This window comes from Aquarana catesbeiana, linkage group LG07, assembly GCF_042186555.1.
Source record: "Aquarana catesbeiana isolate 2022-GZ linkage group LG07, ASM4218655v1, whole genome shotgun sequence".
In the NCBI taxonomy this organism is placed as follows: Eukaryota; Metazoa; Chordata; class Amphibia; order Anura; family Ranidae; genus Aquarana; species Aquarana catesbeiana.
The window spans coordinates 210482348-210504990 of record NC_133330.1 but is presented as its reverse complement, the minus strand read 5'-3'; the positions used below and the strand labels follow the sequence as shown (position 1 = coordinate 210504990).

Below are 22643 nucleotides of genomic sequence, written 5' to 3'. Positions count from 1 at the left end.
GGGGTTAAAACTTTATTAGGGGGGGTTAGGGGGGTACCCTAGACCTACAGGGGGCTAATACTAACTGTCCTACCACTGCTAACTGTCACAAACTGACACTATGCAGTAATCAGGAAAAAAACAAAACAAAACAAAAAAACCTGCTTGGTGTCAGTTTGTGACAGGGGGGGGGGGGTGATTGGGGGGGGATCGGGGGGCGATCGGGGGGGGGATCGGGGGTGTTTAGTGTGCCTGGCATGTTCTACTGTGTTGTGTGTGTGTTGGTGCACTTACATGTCATCTCTCCTCGGTGCTGGAACGGAAACTGGCCAGCCGAGGAGAGATGACATCACATCCTCTGCCTCTGTGTACTATACAGAGGCAGGGGATGTTTCTCATTGGCTGGGAGCGATCGCGAGGGGGGGGCCACGATCGGATGGCCTCCCCCTCGTCTCTCAACTCTCCCAGCCAAACGCCGACCGCCGATGGCACCGGGGGGGGGGTCCGATCGGACCCCCCGCCCGCGGGAAGGCAATCACGTACCAGGTACGTGATTTTGCCTGCCTGTGCCGCTCTGCTCACGTATATATGCGTGAGGCGGTCGGCAAGTGGTTAATATTACAATTGTACGTTTATGGCAACAAGGGGCGTAACATAGGCAGGCTAATTCTAATCAGGACTCGAAAGAATGTAAACATGTACTGAAAACATTATTAGTGCTGTGTGCACAGTGAGGGCAGTGTGCGATACATACAAAATACAATACAATTATATACAGAACGTACAAATTTCCATTACAGTCTCCCCTCTTTTGATCAATATTTTGATCACTAACCATACCTGCTATCACCTTTAACCTGGAACCTCCACACGCTTAGGTGGAGGTAGTCCTGGCCAAAGAGGCAAAAACTCCAGTGTGGAGAAAATAATAGCTGAGCAACTTTTTCATTACCAAATTACTTTTCATTGTGAAAAACAAATGATTGATAAGACATATTTACAGAGTACTGGCTGTACACTCCTGTGGCCAGAATGGCCTTCTAGCTGAATTGTGGGCATGCTGACTTATCAGAATATGTAAACACAGACAATTCTACATAAAATGGAAGACGCACAAAAGACAAATATGACTTCAACGTGGCTGCACTACTTTTCAAATATATATATATATATCCCTTACAATTAAAGTAATTGAATCAAAAAGTACCCTAGACTGTGATCACAAGAGGGAAACAAATCAAACACAGAGATTTCTTTAATTTAGTCATTTTTGCAGTGTCTGGTGTGGATCCAGGTGACTTTTCCTTCAAGTTTTGCAAAAACTGTACATGAAATAGATGCTGTATTGAGTCTCCAAACATTTGCTTATATATAAATGTCTCTTAACAATCCACAAGTCACCTGGCTTTAGTTTTAGATCCTTCCAAACTTTTAGGATCTGGAATTGGGGAGAAAACACATAAATGAGTTTGTCAAAAAACCTTAAAAGATCAGCAACATTCTCTGTGAGATCCAAATGAAGGACTTCAGCTGCTGAGACAAAATATAAGCAAGTGAGTAACACACTCCCAAACCAAATCCCATAGGGAGAGAGTCCAACATCCCCCTTAGGGGCTTGATAAAATATAAGAAAACAGTCAGGCAAAAGTTTTCTAGTTTCTTACTCTACTTTTTCCGCTACATCGTAGACAGTAGGGGGTGTAAAAATAAAACCTCTAAACTTCTAGTAAGGACTCTCCTATAAAAAATGATTTCCTCTGTTACTCTCTGTACTTTCTGGCACTCTGTACTTACAAACTACTTCTGATAACACTTTTTACTGTGGCCTTTGCAGTAGCATTTGCCACTGGACATCCAAAAAACATGTCCATACAGACAAAATGCATACTTGTAAGATCCTGACTTGGGCATCTGGATATATCTTTTTTGTGATCTCTGGAAGGGATGTTCAGCTTTTAGTAACACCTTTGGTAACAGGTAAAACAAGAAGTGGTATGTTATAAAAACAACTGTGGAGAACCCTGTCTCTATCCCACGCTCATTTACTAAGGCAGCCATAACTTCTTGTAACTGATGACTCGGTTCATGTGTCAAGCTGGAGGGAAAGAGTGTCTGGCAGACATAAATGATCACCTTTTCCAAAGTCCTGTTTCATAAGAAGTTGCCCCCTGTGGACCACTTGTTCTTCTCGTTCTGGGGTCCTTAAAGTTGAATTATTAATCCCAGCTATACTGGGCCAGAACTAGGGTGGAATCTGTGAGTTGCACAGACCCATCAAGTGTCCGGGGCTGTAAATGCAGCATCCTTAGTCACCTGGTCTGCTTCCATGTGTGAGCTTTAAAGTTAATATGGCTACCTCAGCAAGAACCTGGAAGGCTGAAAACAGCTGATCAAATGAACTTGGCATGCTTGGTTGGTTTACCCGCCGAAGTAAAAACAAACTTCTGGCCCTTTAAATGGAACCAAAAGCTCTCTATATCTTGACTATCTATATAAATATACACTCTTTTTATAGCTCACAGGCTTTGCTAAAACATGGAGCTCTTCTTCTTGAGCTGGGGAAAAAGGATCCAATGACTTTGAATACAGAGTATCCTTCTGGGTGATAAACTGCATACTCAAAACTACAAAAAATTTAATATCTGGGTCTTCAGGGAGTGTGTCCCGCACTGGGCTCACAGCAACTGATTCCTACGTCATCAATTTAACACATGTGTCTTCCTTTGTCTCCAGCCTCCTCCAATAGAGGCAATAAGGTGTCTGGATTCAAATGTACGCATTTTTCATTGTTAGATTTGTACATAAACAAACTCATATTTTAAACCTTTCATTAGACAAACATTTAGTTAGCTGTATATTTGCTGCGCAGAATGTCGGACCATTAAAAATTAAATGTTTGACCAAAACAATAACTAACTTTGTCTAATAGCACCTTTGCATAAAAGCTACAGCTCTGATATATCGGGGTGAACCATTTATTACTGGGTCCAGCTTGCATAAATATATTACAATGGCTTGTTTTCTATCATGCTGTTTGTGTAAGAACTCCAGTTTCATGTTTCAAAAGACAACTTCTTCCTGGCAATATTATAATAAATGATAACAATACCCTGCGGTCATGCAGAGATGCCCATAAATCCAAAATATTCTTCTGCTTATACCACTGTACTTACAAGAAAAAGGGGCACATCATTTCACAATCCACACATTCTGCTTTGGATTTCAAAAATAAAAATAAATAAAAACAAAAAGATCAACAATCTGTATGATGGACCAGAAAGCATCAAAAACTATAAAACAACTGGTTGCAGGTGGCATCTATCCTAACAGGGTGTGTGGACTTGATGTGATGGGTCTGTTATATTTAAGTTTTATTTATTATTACTCTTACATCATGGACCGCACATCAAGTTATTAATAACAACCTCATCTTAATCGTTTTTTCTCTCAATAAGGGCTTATTGTATAAATGTAAAATTACAAAATTGTTATCTTATTATCTATCTAAACTAATCCCATTCATTACAAATTTCCCCAATAACCTGGATTTCATTTCCAACCAAAGGTTGTCTAAACCAGTTTCAATATATCTATATTAATAAAATTGTTAAACTTATATTAGAAATGAATACTCATTATTACTTCATTTTACTTAATTTCCATTTTTAAATGCACTGTTTCCACTTTTTAAAGGATATTCAATTTGTGTAATACACGGTTAAGTTTAACCTTCATTTTACCATGTTTGGAAAACAGATTCAAAAAATAATTGTGATTACATGGTTTACCATTACATTCGTTATCCCGGCACATGTTTTGTCTAAAAAACTGGAATTGGCATGGTGTCCTTCCAGCTTATCACTGACCTCTCAGGGACATTCTTTCAGGAGAGCACAAAGGAGGGGGTCACATCTGTGTACATGACACACACAAGCAATAGAACTAAAGGTCCCAGCATTCGCACACACATACACCAATATCTCTCTAAAATCGCTTACATTTTCCCATTTGTACACAACACATGCATATCATTCTCTCACTTTCTTTTAACTCTTTAATATTTCCCTGCATAAATTCTGCATTCCTTATTTTGTTCAGATATCTTTTATATCTAGCTTCTATGATCAGACGGGCAGCCAGAGTGCTCATCCCATCTTCCCTCTCTGACAACATATAAAGTATTCTGTTTTACCTCTCATTTCTCTGTTTCTGACTTTTACTAATTGTAGTGCCTGACCCCAAATTCATCCCACAACTTAACATGAAAATGTCCCTTTCTATCTAGTGTTAATGTCACCCTTGATCCATCCTGCTCACATAGATAGCTGTTTCTCTAGCTGTTTACTCTGCATGATTCTTAGTCCCTATGGCCTTTGGTAACCCAGTTACCCATTGTGGATCCATGTCCACTCTAACCATTAATATAGGGGCTCAGTATAGGCGGAACCGCACCTTTGGTTCATATATAGCGCTCCTCTTGCGCTCGGCATTTTTGAGGGTCTCTTACCCTTCATTCCCTTACTTAATTCAATGCCCATAATGACTGGCCAGTCTTCTCTCTTCTCTACGTGTGCCTATACCCTCTTGCCTCTAAACTACTTTATCTAGCAGATTTACTACATATACCTGTGAACAGCACTATTTTTCACTTTCTTATCTATAACACTCCAATGGACAATAGACAGGGACAACATAACATATAACCACCAATCAATACAGTTCGATTAAGGGGAGTAAAATAGGTACCCTTTGTCCCGAAAATGCCTTACCGATCAAGGAAGTCTGATAACTCAAATGTAAGCAAAAGGCTTACCTCAGCCGGCTGATTATCAGAAATTCCCGGATCGTCTCAAGCTCCTCGTTTCGGATACTCAGGGTCACCTGGAATCCCCTCCTAAGGCAAAGCTCGCCATGCTGACTCGGTTAAATTGATGATAGGCAACTCCTATCCTCATATTGATTAGTGGTTCCAAATTAATAATAACTACTGCAGTAGGGAACAGACACAAAAGATACACTCAGCATCTTTCCAAATAACTGTTCTGCTTTATTATGACGCAATTGAAGGTTTTTATGCACATGATTACGTAGGTATCACATTAATATTACAATTGTACGTTTATGGTAACAAGGGGCGTTACATAGGCAGGCTAATTCTAATCAGGACTCGAAAGAATGTAAACATGTACTGAAAACATTATTAGGGCAGTGTGCGATACATACAAAATACAATACAATTATATACAGAACGTACAAATTTCTATTACACCAGGATGGGGAGAGGAGGAAGGAGTATTGTTCCCTCAAAGGAAGCTGAGATGGAATAAAGGGGGTGGAGGGGGCTGTTAGGTACCTGGTAGTTGAGCCCGACTGGTAGGAGAAGACCCCTCTTACAACGCTGGTTCAAATCAGGAGTCACTGGAGTGGGAACAGTGGTCTCGTGAGCACAGTGGGTAGGAGTGCCTGGTGAAGGTTTTGCAGAGGCCGGCACGGGAGCTGAGTAGAGATCCTTCGGGGATGGCTGAGCTGCAGATGCTGGCAGGCAGAAGAGAGTCAGCAGACTGGCAGGTAGGAGGTACAGGAGCAGCAAAACCTGGAGCTGGATGAGAAGGCCTGGATGCAGCAACACAGGGCACAGGCAAAAGACAGAGTCAGACAGTCCGGTTTGGCAGGAGATCAGGCAGAAGATACAAATGGGTAATAACAGAGTAGTCAGGCAAGCAGGAGTTCGGCAACAGGTCACAAGGAGATAGCAGAGTCAGGCAGGCCGGGTCAGATTGGAGATAGCAGAAGAGTCAGACGTAGCCGGGTCAGTAACAGTAATAGCAATCAGCAGGCAGATACAGGAACACAGGTACAGAGCTGCAGACGAACAGCACCGCATGAGTGCAGCTGACACACCTTTAAAGGCACCTTGGCGCCAAACAGGAGAACGCCGGGGCACACCAGTGGGAGAATTCTGCTGTATAACCCTGGACAGACCCCGCGGGCACATGCGCGCACGCATATTCCCCTGAAAGGCACCAGCACGTCCTTGACAGGGGCGTAAGAGGGGGAAGAGGCCCTAAATAGCAGCAATATTCAGTGCCAAAGGGAAAGAGTTAGGAAGATTGGGAGTGTGGGGGGGCGGGGGGAAGGGTCGGGGGGACTGGGGGGGGCCTGGAGGGTCTGAGGCGGGAGCCCACTGTGAGATATGGAGACAGGGCGGCATCAGGATGATGTTAGCCAGGCCCATACAGTGAACAAAAAAAGGGGTTTGTCCAGCCTTCCCAGGTGTTCTGTTCCAGAAAGTGGGAGGGAGATTGGGGGGGAGGGGTTTGGGGGGCTTGGAGGGGAGGGAAGGTTTTTGGGGGGTGTGCGGATGTCTTTTTTTTTCTTCTCTTCTCTCTCTCTCTTCCCTTATGGGGTGCCTCCTTCGCTCCACCAGACGCTCCTTACACGGTGAAGTATGGTGGTGGTAAATTTGGTCACGTATAATGTAAGGGGATTAAATACAGCAAAAAAAGGTATAAAGTAAACAAGGAGCTGCAGTTCCTGGGTGCAGATGTGGCGTGTCTCCAGGAGACTTATATTACGCACGCTTCGGGGGCGGCTTGGCATCACACCAGTTCCCAAAGTGGTTTTATGGGGACACAGTATCAATGCACTCAAGGGGCGTGGCCATTGGATTTGATAGGGCGATGATGTTTGTGGATGGGGAGCGTTTGGCCGATCCTGAGGGGAGGTACCTCTTTATAAAAGGGAAATTGTTTAATATGATATGTACAATAGCAAATATTTACTCTCCAAATAAGGACCCTGATAAATTCTTAAAGAAAGTACTGAAAAAACTGGAAACTTTTAAGGAAGGTAAAATAATTTTTGCAGGTGATTTAAACTGGAGTATTTACCCAAGAGTGGATACTTCAGGGGGTGCGCTTAGATCTACAGCTCAAAGGCAGGAGGCATTAAAAAACGTATTGATGAGTTTTCAGTTGCTGGATGCATGGAGGATTAGCCACCCAAAGAAGCGAGACTATACCTATTATTCTCCTGTTCATCGATCATTTTCAAGGATTGACTACATCCTAATAGAAGACCAACTAGCCCCATCCCTCAGGGGTGCAGAAATTAGAGCAATTACTCTGTCCGACCATGCCCCAGTGAAAATCCAATTGGAAATACTGGGGGATGCTCTGACGGGGAAGAACTGGAAACTGAATGATTCCCTTATTCAGGACCCGGAATCAATTAGAAAGATAGAGCAGGAATTGGAGGCCTTTTATGAGATCAATGATACGGCAGAAATATCTAGGGCAACTCTCTGGGAATCACACAAAGCCTTCATAAGGGGGATCTTGATTGGGATTGGAACGGGGAAAAAGAAAGAGAGGAGAAAAAAGATGACACTCTTATATAGAGAGATTCAGGAACTGGAACAAAGAACGAGACCGAAAGGAATCCCAGAAAGGCAAGAAATAATAGTAAAAAGAAGAGAGAAACATAGCTCTACTAATGAAAGAGCAGAAGGTAATTCAACCTAAGTTCCTTTTTATGTGGTGTAGGGAGGAGCTGGGGTACTTGGGCATAAAATTGACACCAGACCAGTTTAAAGTCAACTATATCCCCTTGCTCAATAAGATCAAGGACCAATTAAATAAGATGAGGTATAAAACTCTATCATGGATTGGTAGGATAGACGCAGTACTACCAATGCTAATTTATACCTTCCAAATGATCCCAATAGCACTTCCCCCAGATTATTTTAGAAAACTGCAATCCATGGTATTAAAATATATCTGGGCACGTAAAGCCCTTGGATTGCGTATGACATAAATTGGGTCAATTTAGAAATTTCTCAAAGTAGAGCTGATATAGAGAAAATGATATGGATACCACCACAATTTCGTGATTTGGGATCTAGCACAAACTCTTTGACGAGGAACACATTAAAGATTTGGGATGGATTAAGTAGGAGACACCACTGGGACTATAACTCACCATTAATGTCACTAATAGACACAAATTATTTTAAGCCAGGAAAGGAGGAACACATACAGTATATTTCACTAGGTGGGCTAAAAAAAGAGGTGATACTATGCAAGGTTGTGATGAAGGGAAATAGACTTTGCACTTATACAGAAATCACATGGGAATGGGGGAATAAACCACTTGATAAATGGAGGTATACTCAATTACAACACTTTACACCAGGGCTTTTTTTCAGCGGGAACTTGGGGGAACGCAGTTCCGGCACCTACAGCACTGAATGTACTAAATGGCAAGGAGTGCTGGAGGGTCTATTGATGCTGGCTGCTGGGGGATCTATAGTTGCTGGAGGGGGGGGGGGTATTGTTGCTGGGGGGTCAGTCATTGCTGGAAGGGATCTACTGTTGAGCGCGGGGTCTATTCTTGCTTGCTGGTGGAGGGTCTATTGATGCTGGCTGTTGGGAGTCTATTGTTCCTGGGGTGTATCTATTTGTGCTATGGGGTCCATTGTTGCTGGGGATCTATTGTTGCTGGCTGTTGGGAGTCTATTGTTGCTGGGATGGATCTATTGTTGCTGGGGGGTGGGTCCATTGTTGCCGGGGGGTCTATTGCTGCTAGCTACCGGGGATTTATTTTACTGCTTTTTTATTATTAACAAATTACATAGAAACTACTTAGCATCACAAAATTATACTTTGTTTTGTATTCTCTAAAAGGGGCAGTACTGGGAGGTGGGTAGGCAGTGGAAACAAGTGGGTGACTCAGGAGGCAGGTTCCTGCACCTATTCTCTGAGAAAAAAAGCCCTGCTTTACACAGTCACTTCCACAACCACTGAGGGGTAGAGGTCAATTGAGAGCAATAGAAAAACTGTTAAGCTCCCCCTTAAGCTTAATTAGAAGCATATCTAAAATATACAAAATACTGAGTAGGGAAATAGAATATGAATACCCATCCTATCTGGAAAAATGGGAAAGAGAAATAGGCCCCCTTAGAGATGAGGAACACAGGAATAAGATGCTTAGACTGGTTTGTCTATTGGCAAGAGATACCCAGACATACGAAATGTGCTATAAGTTGATGGCGAGATGGTACGTGACCCCCCCAGAGGGCGCATGGGTTTGGGGTGGAAAACCCTTCAACCTGTTGGAGGGGTTGTGATGCTCTGGGGACTTTTGCGCATCTTTGGTGGGAGTGCACTAAAATACAATCCTACTGGGATGGAATCATAGAAGCAATTTTTCAGATAACAGGTGAACGAATTTAAAAAATAACATGGGTATGTTTGTTTCATGATACGGAGAAGGTGGTGTTCCAGTATAGAAAGACACTAGCCCCATATCTTCTGAACACAGCTAAAGCCCTGATTCCATGTCTATGGAAAACTCAGGAGGCCCCGAGGTTAAAGGAGTGGGTAGTAAGGGTGGAGTGGGTGAGATCTATTGAAGAGTCAATACACTTGACAGAAGACAAATGGGAGAAATACCAAAAGATATGGCAAAAATGGCTTGAAATTAGGAATACGGAGAATTATGTTATTGATGGAGGTATAGAGGGGGGAGAGAGGTGGGGAGTGAGGGGATGGGGGGGGGTTGTTTCTTTTTTTGTACTACTGTATTTTTGTAAGTTTCATATAATATAATAAAATAAAGAATATAAAAAAAATACCTTGGATCCGCTGAAAATCATGGAATCTTTTGCCGCCTTCCTGTCCTCCCTCTATAGCAAACCTACTCCCTTCCCCACTGACTTAGCTGATGCCTTTTTCCAAGATCTCAGACTTTCCTCCTTGCCCACTACCGCCCAAGAGGCCATGAATGCGAACATCACTGAACTGGAAGTGACCCTGGCTATCAAGTCGAACCGTCCTGCAAAGGCCCCGGGCCTTGATGGCTTTTCTGGCCTCTACTTTCGCAAATTCCCCCAGTTACTGGTTCCACACATAGCAGCCTACATTAACACTATGAGAAGGGGCAAGATACCCTCCTCCGAGACCCTCTGAGCTCATATTTCTATGATCCCAAAATCAAGAAGCAGAGGCCCAGGACCCACAGGCCTTTCGGCCAATTTCCCTGTTAAACGAGGACATGAAACAATTGGGGAAAATTTTGAGTGCCTGCGTCAATAAGTACTTTTGCCGCCTAGTCCATAGAGATCAAGTTTTGTGCCTGGGCGCCAGGCAGCTGATAATGTTCATAAGGTGATACATCTTATCACTCTACTGGACCAACGGAAAATCCCTGGGTTCTTGCTTTCACTTGACATTTACAAAGCATTTGATACCCTGTCCTGGGACTATTTCAGATATGCTTTGCAACGTTGGGGCTTTGGGGAGTCCTTTCTGACCTGGCTCTCAGTCCTCTACTCCTTCCCTACAGCGTTACACCTTTCTATATTCCGAGGTACGTGTCAGGGCTGCCCCCTTTCCCCAGCCCTCTTTATTTTGGCCCTGGAACCCCTGTCAGCGGCCCTCTGTTCTGATCCCAACATAACGGGATCCCCTATGCTGGTGAGACTTACAAGGTAAACTTGTTCGTGGACGACACCCTCCTGACCCTCACCAACCCCATAACTACACTCCCTAACCTACACACATTGCTACCCCACATCACGGTCATTTCGGGCCTGCAGATCAACCCTCAGAAAAAACGCCTTAAATATCTCTCTTCTGGTTTCCATGGTTTCTCATCTCCAGACATCGTTCCCATATCGCTGGGGCTGACTCCTCCCTGAATCATCTGGGAATCGGTTTGATCCCCTCTTACACTTCTCTCTTTGCCACTAACTACTACCCCCTCCTTTGTGCTATCACTACCCTTATGGACTCCTGGCGATTCCCTTCACTGTCATGGATAGACTGCATCAATGCCTAAAATCCTATACTTCTTTTGGACCTTACCGGTTTGCGTACCCGACTTCTTCTTGCGATCACTCCAGAATAAAATCCTAGCTTTTATTTGGGCCCACAAACGCCCCAGAGTAGCCCGTACTACTCTTTTCGCCTACAGATTAGGAGGTGGCCTTGGCATCCCAAATGTTGCAAAGTATTACTTAGCTGCACAGCTCTCACAGCTTACAATGTTACACACGACTCCGGATGTTCCATTATAGATACTTCTGGAAATCCCTAATTGTGCCCCTGTTCCAGCCTCAGCTCTTCTGTGCCTTCCCCCAGCCTTGCGCCCCCCCCCTCTCAGCCCTCTAATGGCACACAGCCTGTGTCTCTGGGACTCAACACTATTCGGGCAAATTAATGTCCCCCTTTTTTCCGCTCCTTACCCTCCTGAATAACCCCCTCTTTCCTCTGGGGCTAGACCAACCCCAGGCCTTCGCCTGGTGGTCGGCTCATGGCTACTTCCTGGTCCGTCACTTGGGACTCCATTCACGAGACCCACGATGCATCCCCCACGGAAGCGTTTTGCTATCTACAACTCTGACATTGGATCTCAACCCTCCATCATAACTCTTCATTTCCCTTTCAAAAGATGACCTTTGAACATATCTGTCTTCACTCACCTAGTTCCCAGGGAATCATCTCCTCCGTTTACTCCTCCTTGAATGGGGGGTTAATTTCGCTCCCACTCATACATTTCTAAATGGGAAAGAGACTTGGCGGTCACTATAGATCTAGAGGACTGGAGCAGGGCCTGGTCATCCATAGCCAAATGTTCCTTCAACACAGTCACCATTCTCTTCCACTGGTATTGGGTCCCTGCCCATATAGCCCATTCCAACCCATCATACAATGATAGATGTTTCAGGGGGTGTGGCCAGCATGGAGACAAGATCCATATTTGGTGGTCTTGCCCACGTTTGGTGGGATTCTGGTCCAGGGTCTACGGCCTACTCTTGACTCTTTTTCATGTACTCTTCCCGGCATGCACTTCTTCACTGCCCCCTCCCAGGCCTTTTATCACATCAACAAAAATTGGCCACCTACCTCTTCATTACCGCAAAGTGTGCTATTGCCAGAGCCTGGAGGAGGCCCTTGGATGGGTTTGCAGAGGTGAAGAGCATTCTGACTACCCTCATGTTGCAAGAGAAGGTGACCAGTATACTTCATGACTGTCATGCTAAGGTCCTTAAAATATGGAATCCCTGGTGGTCCTATTTGGGCATTCCGGACCACGTTAGTATGCCATCTAACCCGTAGGCTCCACTCTCTTTCAGCCTAAGCCTACATCTTCTTCTATTTCTGTCTTAATCATTTTTTTTTATCCTCCTGCCTAGACCCGTATCTCTTTCCTTCCTTTCTTGTTCTACTTTGTTCTCACCCTTGCTCCTTCTTCATCCTGTTCCACCACTTGCTCCCTTATTCCTTCCTAACCCACTCCCCCACTTTTTTTTTTTCCCTCTTTCTCCCCCCCTTCCGGAACTCAATGACCTGTAATGGCGTACGCCATACAAGTCAAAACAGGCTTGATGACCAATAGGTCCGGGCAGCGTGTCTTGACAGATGTCATCAGCTTACAGCAGAAAGGGGTATCAGCACGGCTTCCACATCCATAGACACTCCAACATAAGCCAAGTGAATAATTCAAGTACCATGTGAGGAGGTCATTGAGTTCCGGTAAGCCTCTTCATTTCCTGGTGATGGCCTCGGCACTGATTTAAATCTTTTGGTGCACCCACGGTTCTCTCACTGTTCATTCACTTGCTGAAATCGGTTTAACTATCCATCTGCATACTTGGGAGTCATCTTCTCATCATTTTTACATCAATGTTTATGCACTACCCCCATAGACTCTTGGTGGTGTTTTTCACAAAGTTTTTCACAATTTTGAAATGGACTATTACATTTCAGGTTTTCTATATATTATTTGAGTTGTTGAGTTTATAGAACTGTCACTGTTTTCTATATAATAGTCACTATTGTATTCAAGTATAAGGTGTAATATTTATTGCTTCACCCTATAGTGTTGTGGATTTTCCATATAGTGTTATTCACATCCATAGCTATATGTGGTTTGACAATATGTGTTCACTGTACACATATATGTATATATTTTTTGTACACAATTACTGAGTTATAGCACTACACTTTTATTTATTGTTGTTATTTTTTACCTTGAGTCCATAGGTGTGTTAGCTGCTGTTTCAGTGTTCCTTTGATCTAGCACAGCGCTGTACTTACCCCTTTTTCTGTTCCCCATAACTGGTGTTTGTCTAAACTCTTCTGTCCCTCTATGGTCATGGTGCTATCTTCCTCATCCTTAATGTTTGACTGGAGGAATACTTGTGCATTACCAACTTAATCCTTCTGCAGCCAGTCAGAGATCATGTGATCAAATCATTTCTGCTGACCTCTTGTAGCCAGTTTGCAGGGCCTTGGCAGAATTAATAGAGGAGTGGGAAAAGGAAAAGGGAGCATTAACAACTGGTTAAACAAGGATCTTTTTTGCAGGATCACCAGGTATTATTTTAACCAAGGCTTGAGATTTAAAAATGATTTTTCTAATTACAATAACATGTTAAACCTAATATGAGATTTAAGCGGTTGGGTTTAGATATACTTTGATTATTCTATGAGTGACTCATGTTCTAAATTGGGCTGAGATCAACAAATTGATGAGTCTAATGTTCCTTAGCTCTAATTTCTATATAAATAAAAATCCATACCCCTAAATAAAAATACATGTAAAGAACAGATTAATTAATAATAAACAAATCCAATATAAAACTGCTATATTTCTATGCATGAAATCAACCAACATTATGATATACTATATTGTCGAAAGTATTGCGACACCTGCCTTTACACGCACATGAACTTTAATGGCATCCCATTCTTAGTCCGTAGGGTTTAATATTGTGTTGGCCCACTCTTTGCAGCTATAACAGCTTCAACTCTTCTGAGAAGGCTGTCCACAAGGTTTATGAGTGTGTCTATGGGATTGCTTGACCATTCTTCCAGAAGCGCATTTATGAGGTCAGGCACTGATGTGGACGAGAAGGCCTGGCTCACAGTCTCTGCTCTAATTCATCCCAAAGGTGTTCTAGTGGGTTGAAGTCAGGAATCTGTGCAAGCTAGTCATGTTCCTCTACCCCATACTTGCTCATCCATGTCTTTATGGACCTTGCTTTGTGCACTGGTGCACAGTCATGTTGGAACAGGAAGGGGCCATCCCCAAATTGTTTCCACAAATTTGGGAGCATGAAATTGTCCAAAATGTCTTGGTATGCTGATGCCTTAAGAGTTCTCTTCACTGAAACTAAGGGGCCAAGCCCAACCCCTGAAAATCAACCTCACACCATAATCCCCCTCCACCAAATGATTTGGACCATTGCACAAAGCAAGGTCCATAGAGACATGGACGAACTTGATTGGTCCTGACTTCAAACCGATAGAACACCTTTGGGATGAATTATGCCCCGTACACACGGTCGGATTTTCCGATGGAAAATGTCCGATCGGAGCGTGTTGTCGGAAATTCCGATCGTGTGTGGGCTCCATCGGACATTTTCCATCGGATTTTCCGACACACAAAGTTTGAGAGCAGGATATCAAATTTTCCGACAACAAAGTCCGATCGCGTCAATTCCGACCATGTGTGGCCTGTTCCGACGTACAAAGTGCCACGCATGCTCAGAAGAAATTCCGACACGGAACAGCTCGGTCTGGTAAACTTAGCGTTCGCAATGGATACAGCACTTTCGTCACGCTGCAATGTTAAAAATGGTTTAATACAGCGCACTCTCTTCTTCTTTATAATGTGACAAGAATTAAGTAGTTTTGCTGCTCATATTCACACACACTTCTCACAAACTTTTTTGTTTTTTTTCCTTGGGATTCCCTGAATATATTGTTATTTGTCACATCGTTCAAAAATTTTTATTTATTTTTTTTTGATTTAAAGCCATTTTTCTTTTCGATTTTATGTTTGTATTTTTTCAAAGGCTGATCTTTGTTTAATGTTATTTTTAGTTTTACTCCAGACTATTTTTGTGTGTGTTTTGTGTGTCAAGTTACCACAACACCATTATTATCTTTTATTATTTAATCTCAAGGAGATTGTTTGTTGTTGGTGTCCCTTGTTAATTTCACATCGTATTTTTGCAATGTACCTGAATCCTCACAAACAAACTGTCCTTTTTGAAGTAAAACACACATAGGCAAGTATAATTCATACCAAAAATCCTTTATTAAGTGCTCAGAACCAAACAAAGAGGGAGACAATGCTGGATAAACAGGAGAAATTAGCAAAGCCTGTGACCCCCAGGGCAGACATCAATTCTTGAACATCAAAATTGGTGGCCTGAGGAGTACATATGTAAGGGAGGGCAGTCTGGTCCAGAAGTCCCAGAGATCCAGAAAGCAGCAGATGACATCTGTGTCCCCAGGCTGTGGTACCACAAGAGGCTGCATCTTTTGGCCGACCAGACTGGATCCAGGGTCCTCACTTTCTGGTCTTCCTTCCACGCTTCATTCCGGGCTGTGGCTGTGCTGTTGGAGATGTGGCAGGAGGAGGAGTAGGACCTGGAGGAGGAGGAGGACTAGGAGGACCTGGAGGAGAAGGAGGAGGAGGACCTGCAGGAGGAGGAGGAGGACCATGTGTGAGTTCACAAAGGTGTGTATCAGATGTAATTTGGGCCCTCGTCCCCTTATTAGGAGCCTCCAATATTAACGACTCACACATGAGTTGTTGTCCCTCCTCCATCCTCTGCATTTTAGAGGCAATGATGGCAGCGAAGTCATCCTCCACGGTGTGGTGCTCCCAGGGCCTCTGTAGCCCTCCAAAAGAGGCCTATGGCAGCCTCCTCTAAGGCACTCCTCCTCCTGCCACTTTCTCTTTCCAGGTGTAGGGGAGGGACCTGCAGATCAGGCAGCCTGCTCGGCCCGGCCGCCTCCTGGCTGAGACTTCCCTGTGTATGAAAAAGGGACATGGTTTTAGTTTTTGCATCATCAATCACAATCATAAATTAGTACCCCCAACTAACATCTAGTTAACCTCATTGATTGGACAACCTGAAATATTTAGAGGAATGCTCTACCTGGCTCAAGCTGGGCTCCTCCACATGTTGCTGGCTGGAAGGCCCAGGTTGGGCATCAGAAGCCTCAGCTGGGGGGGAAGGAAGCGTGGAAGGAAGACTGGAGAGTGATGACCTGGGTTCAGTCTGACCTGCCAGAAAATGCAGTCTGTCACAGGGGACATAGATGTCATCTGCTGCTCTGGATCTCTGCGAATCCTGGACTTTCTGGCGCTCCCTTACATATGTGCTCCTCAGGCCACCAATTTGGATCTTCAAATATGTGATGTCTGCCGTGGGGATCACCTACTTCACAATTTCCAACAATTGATCCAGCGCTGCCTTCCTCTTTGTTTGGTTCCTGTAATGTGGGTGGTTGATCTCCCACAGACAAGGCAGCTCCCTGAACATGTCAATGAAGATTGCCATGAATCTGTATCATTCAAGATATCCATTTTCACTGCAAGACACAACACAAGACAAACCCTAATGTCAGGCCAAACTCTCCTAATCTAGTTACAATATAGGCCTCAATGTAGAAGCAGTATAGGCACAAGTATGTCTCTTACCTTCGTTCTGACGATCGGCGCCTCCAATGCTCCTTCCTCCGCTCACAGATCGTACATAATACGCACGTGTGGTACGTTTTATACACACTGCGCATGCGTGTAACTCCGCCCGCCCCTGACGTTCTTTCTAGTCTATTCCCCGCCCCTTTTCGTTCTGCGCAGTGGGTGAAGAGCACATGGCGGAGTCAGAGCAGGTGCGTGCTAATTACAGGAACAAGGAGGAGGAGGAGGAAAGCCCGGATCCGGACACGTCCCGATCCAGAAGGAGAAGATTTAGGGCACAAATATGTCCTTTGGGGAGATGTTGGAGATGGTGGACATCCTGAAGAAGGCCGACTATGATGGAAAGTATGGACCTTACCCCAACCCCAATATCAGAAAGGCCAAAATCATTGCAAAAGTGGTCAAAAGTCTGCACAGGAATTTCGGGGTACGACGATCGAAAGATCAGCTCAGGAAGCGGTGGTCGGACCTGAAATTAAGAGACCCCGAGCAGTAATGAAAGATCCGGAGAGTGCTGCAAAAAAGTAAGTAGTTGTGCTGTGTTCCTATTCTTTTTGTCTTTATTACGTTCATGCTGCTCCATATGCTTTTCTTAATTGTTGTACAGTTTAAAATGTCAATTTTAATGTTCATGGGTCCATTATTCGTTCGTATCAAACATTTTTTTTCGGCCTCTAAAACACCATTGTTTAGGCCATATGCATTTTCCTACATTTTTTAGGGCCTACTTGGATGCAAAATATTTGGTTGTGTAGATGGCTTTGTACCTAGAATGAAATGCAAACTAGATTCTGTGTAAGGAGAGGACACTCAGCAGCTGTTTTCACATCTGGACGCTGGAGCACTAGTGTGGGACACAAGAACACCCTTTTTATTAGGGGGCCCACACGGGTGCTCCAGTGTATACTATAGGGGGGTCTCTATCTGTGAAGCTTGCACAAAACAGGTAAAGTATTGCAGGTTGACAAAGGACACTAAAAAAGCGACATCTTGGAACTCTGCTAAAATTGACAATTGTACACCACTTCCAAGCAATGTTTTCTATTTATAGTTCTGCCATCAAATATCTGTGTGCTAATTATACCATTTTTGTTTTACATAGGGGAGAAAAGACTCGGAGGATACTCCTCATCCGAGGAGACCAGAGACCCACCACCTCTGGAAGAAGGTGAAATACCCCCAACACAAGCGGAGCAGGAGGAGGAAGAAGATGTGGTGGAAATTGGCACCACAACAGGTGAGTGTCTGCGACCACAGGCTCAGGTAAGAGATGGATGCTGGCAGATTTTTGATACCTGTTTTTGTTTGGTTTCTCTCTTTTTAGGTGATCGTGAGGTTATGGATCAAGATCCTTTCACATCAGAAAGTGCCCAGATCCTGATCGGGGAGATAATGGGGTGTAATTTAGAATTGGAAAACATCAAGAAAAAAATCAATGATGTGATTCAAAAAAATAATAACATCATTGATGTTTTGGGGCAAATTTAAAACCCCACAAAATCACTTTCTTTTTTTTTGTGGTACAATCTTTTAAATTTTTGAGCGATGTTTCGAAAAGCCAAATTTGGAGGATGCACACAGTGTGCCAACATGTGCTATCTGCCATCACGGGAGATCAATGGACGCGTTTTGTGGGTGCAACACCTTCCTCAATAATAAAATAGCGGTGAGGAAGGGGTTGCTCCCACAAAACACGTCCCTTGATCCCCCGTGATGGCAGCTAGCACATGTTCACATTCGTAAATTGGTGTGCATCTTCTAAATTTGGCTTTTCAAGGGGTGACTTCACCCCATCTGAACGCAATATCAAACACAGTTCCTAAATACTCATGTCTGATATTGCCTTCAAGTTTTACCATATGTGAACTTTGTAAGTTCAAGATTGTTGTGTTTCTTGTTGGTTTTACACAGGCCTGTTTTATTGTAAATGGACATTTCTATTTTTGATAATGCCACCCCAAATATTGTTATACAACAAACATGTTGGTTTGTTTTAAAAACCATTTCTAAATGCACATGTGATTGTGCAGGTATTAAAAAGTTTGTTAATCAAGAATGTGTGGATTATTGTCTCAACGCTACAACACTTTTGTGGTGATGTAATTGCTGTTTTCTGAGAAAATGGTGGTTATTTCCTAAGGGCAAATCCTCTTTGCACTACAAGTGCATTTTCAGTGCAGTTTCAAGAGCACTTGTAGTATAAAAAGTGTATACGCCTTTAGTAAATAACAGCCAACAGTGCTTTGTATAAGGTTACACAATCATCATTTTCAGGACTCCACCCATTGCTGTCAGGGTCAGCTAAAACAAACACAAGCAGTAAATGTCACCAAAGATTAAATTTGTCTTTTTTATTTGATAAATGCTTCACATATTGTCTGGCATATTGATGGCCCCCCTACCCGCAAAGAACTCAAGGTATCTTAACCGGACATCAGGGAGGGCAAGCCAGGACGGCTACTTTCAAGCGCCGTCAGGGTTGTATCATGTAGATTTCCGGCCTCAGGCCCAACCGAGCCAGCATAGTTGGCAGAATGTTGGCGTAAAAAGTTATGGAGAACACAGCACGCCAGGATTAGATGATTAAGTTTATACTCCGCCATATGGATGGGTGTCAGAAATAGGCGGAACCGGCTGGCCATGATTCCAAATGTGTTCTACACCACTCTTCTGGCTCTGGCCAGCCGGTAATTTAAAACCCTCTGTTCCGGGGTGAGGGTCCTCATCGGGAATGGCCACATAAGATGGTCCCCCAGCGCAAATGCTTCATCCGCAACGAAGACGAATGGGAGTCCTTCCACATTGTCCTCTGGAGGTGGCAAGTCCAAGCTGCCATTCTGGAGACGCCTGTAGAACTCCGTCTGGGTGATGACTCCACCATCAGACATCCGGCCATTCTTCCCCACGTCCACATACAATAAGTCGTAATTAGCCGACACCACCGTCAACATCACAATACTATTGAACCCCTTATAGTTGAAATAGTATGACACCGAGTTGGGTGGTGGGACGATGTGGACGTGTTTCCCATCAATTGCCCCTCCGCAGTTAGGAAAGTCCCACTGCTGGGCAAAGTGGGAGGCCACAGTCTGCCATTCCTGTGGCGTGGAAGGAAACTGTTGAGGAAAACAAAAATAAATTAGTATTTTTGCACATAAACATGGCAAGCAGATTAGGCACAAACATTCTTGGCCAACCTCCAGATAGCATTTATTAAGGGGAAATTAACACCAAAGTATAAGGTACACCTATCATATCCCCCCCCCTCTCATGGGCCATTTCTAACATTATAGGGGGGGGATCTTGGACAGGTAACCCTCTCCACTTCATTGAGAGATGAATGCCTAAATACAGGGTATTACTTTGAACAGCCCCTCCTTAGTTAAACTATTGGCAGCCCACTGGACAGGTAAGAAGTGTCATAATACAAAGATATAAATACACACTGTACACATTTGAGCACATTTGGACATTATGATATTACTTATCAAGATAATAATAGAATACAAAAACTTTAAACACTACCATTGGAAAGTATACAGGCAGGCCCTTGCACTACATGCTTTGGGGAATTCATCCATACATCTGACCAGTAAAGAGATGGGTGTAGTGTGTATGGGTTTGGCAAAGTCAGCAGATAGATGATTGAGGATAGATAGAGAATTGGGATCAGCTGACTTAGCAGTTGGGGGGAGGGAGGGTTACTAAAAATGATTTGGGGACACCACAAAAAAAGCCTCTGGCACTCTGCCTGAATTTAAAGCACAAATCAGATTTCTAAACATTTTAGGGGGGTGTTTGGGGTAAAGCGCTACTATGGAGCTGATAAAATACATTGTTAAGTGACTACATGAGGTGGCTATAGGGGCAGGAGAGCGTGTTGGGGAGGTTATTGAAGGCAGATATGTATGAAGGAGTACAAAAATAATTACCTAAAAATCCAGCATGAATGAGGACAAAGGGAACATTTACAGCATATTCCAATCATGGTAATTAGGGAATGAGGAAAGATATACAATATCTTAGCAAACATTAAATACAATAAAATGTGATATTAAAGGATAAAAATCTTACCTTCATATACTCCTTCTGCAGGACCTGGATGATGGCAGAACAGGTCTCTGGGATAATGATCCCCAGAGCCTGGGGAGAGATGCCTGTCGAGAACTTGAGGTCCTGCAGGCTTCTCCCTGTCGCCAAGTACCGCAGGGTAGCGACCAACCTCTGCTCCGCAGTGATGGCTTGCCTCATGCAGGTATCCTGCCTGCTGATATAGGGGGTCAGCAAAGCCAGCAGATGGTGAAATACGGGGTCCGTCATCCTGAGAAAGTTCCTGGAATCATCAGGATTATTCTCACGGATCTCACGGAGCAAAGGCATATGAGAGAACTGGTCATGCTGAAGCAACCAATTCTTGGTCCATGAACTCCTCCCCACCCTGTTCATGGACTGGACATGTGTCAAGGTCAGGACCCCAACACCAAGCCCCCGCACGGCACAAACTCTACGAGGAGTACGTACATGAAACATGGCTAGAAAACGGTCAGCTGCTCAGAACGCACTGAAGAACAGCAAGGCCTGTGAAGAGCGACCTGAAAAACAGTAACGAACGAACAAGAACACAATGACTACTTAAAGTCACGCGGAACTTGCTTGCACGCACTGAAGAGCAGATACAAACCCACAAGCACAAACTGAACCGCAGAAAACGATCTGAAAGCCACGAGTCTGAAAAAGCGCGAATCGTCTCTCACCAAACTTTTACTAACACGAGACTAGAAAAAGGAGCCCAAAGGGTGCCGCGCTTGGTTCTGAACTGGCCTTTTCTAGTCTCGTCGTACGTGGTTGACGTCACCGCGTTGTTGGCGATCGGAAATTCCGACAACTTTGTGAGACCGTGTGTACGCAAAACAAGTTTGAGCCAACATCTGTCGGAAAAAATCCTAGGATTTTGTTGTCGGAATGTCCGAACAATGTCCGACCGTGTGTACGGGGCATTAGAGTGGAGACTGCGAGCCAGGCCTTCTCGTCCATTTCAGTGCCTGATCTCACAAATGCACTTCTGGAAGAATGGTCAAACATTCCCATAGACACACTCCTAAACCTTGTGCACAGCCTTCTCAGAAGAGTTGAAGCTGTTATAGCTGCAAAGGGTGGACCAATGTAATATTGAACCCTATAGATTAAGACTGGGATGCCATTAAAGTTTGTGTCCATGTAAAAGCGGGTGTCCCAATACTTTTGACAATATAGTGTATCTAATGTTATTTTGATAAATTGAAACCAATTCCAATTCAATAAACATATTAATACAATTTATATATAAAACCCCAATTCCATAAAAGTTGTATATCTCATAAACCGATATTTTATTCACAATAGAAAATATATCAAATGTCTAAACTAAAAAAAGTACCATTTTAAGAAAAAAATAAGGTAATTTTAAATTGATGGCAACAACACATCTCAAAAAAAGTTGAGACAGGGCAACAAAAATCTGGCAAAGTGGCAATAACGAGGAAGAGCTGGAAGAACATTATGCAAGAAATTAGGTTAATTGGCTACAGGTCAGTAACATGACTGGTTATAAAAGGGCATCTTAGAAAGTCAGAGTGTCTCAGAAGTAAAGATGGGCAGAGGTTCACCAGTCTGTGAAAAGCTGTGTCTAAAAATTGTGGTAAAAAATGTAGACTAATGTTCCTCAACGTAAAGTTGCAAATACTTTAAACACTGTATATCATCATCTTCAAAAATCACTGTCTGTGAATACAGTTTACTGTGCCAACCAAAAATGCAAGGTAAAGTTCTCATACAAAAAAGCCATATCTGATCCAGAAATGCCGCAATCTTTCCTAGGCCAAAGCTTAATTAAAATTGGTCTTTTGCAAAGTGGAAATCTGTTCTGTGTGTTCAAATGGATTGAAATTTCACATTCTTTTTGGCAACCTTGTGTGCTATGTCTTCCAGACTAAAGAAGAGAGGGACCTTCTGGCTTGTTATCAGCGCTCAGTTTAAAAGCCTGCATCTCTGAAGGTATAGGGGTGCATTAGTGTGTATGGAATGGGCAGCTTGTACATCTGGAAAATCACCATCAATGCTGGAAGATATTTCCAGGTTTTAGAGCACCATACTCTCCCATCCAGGCAACATCTTTTTCA

General features: G+C 43.5%; 1 long non-coding RNA gene across 1 annotated transcript in view; it reads right to left on the bottom strand.

Moving 5' to 3' along the window:
* Positions 1–619: 619 nt before the first annotated feature.
* The window catches only part of LOC141102524 (uncharacterized), a 33001-nt gene continuing 10977 nt past the window's right edge, over positions 620–22643 (bottom strand). The window contains exons 3-4 of the long non-coding RNA XR_012235133.1: positions 13080–13272; positions 620–1417 (exon numbers count right to left, since the gene is read on the bottom strand). This is a non-coding gene — a long non-coding RNA (uncharacterized lncRNA). The remainder of the gene's footprint in view (positions 1418–13079; positions 13273–22643) is intronic.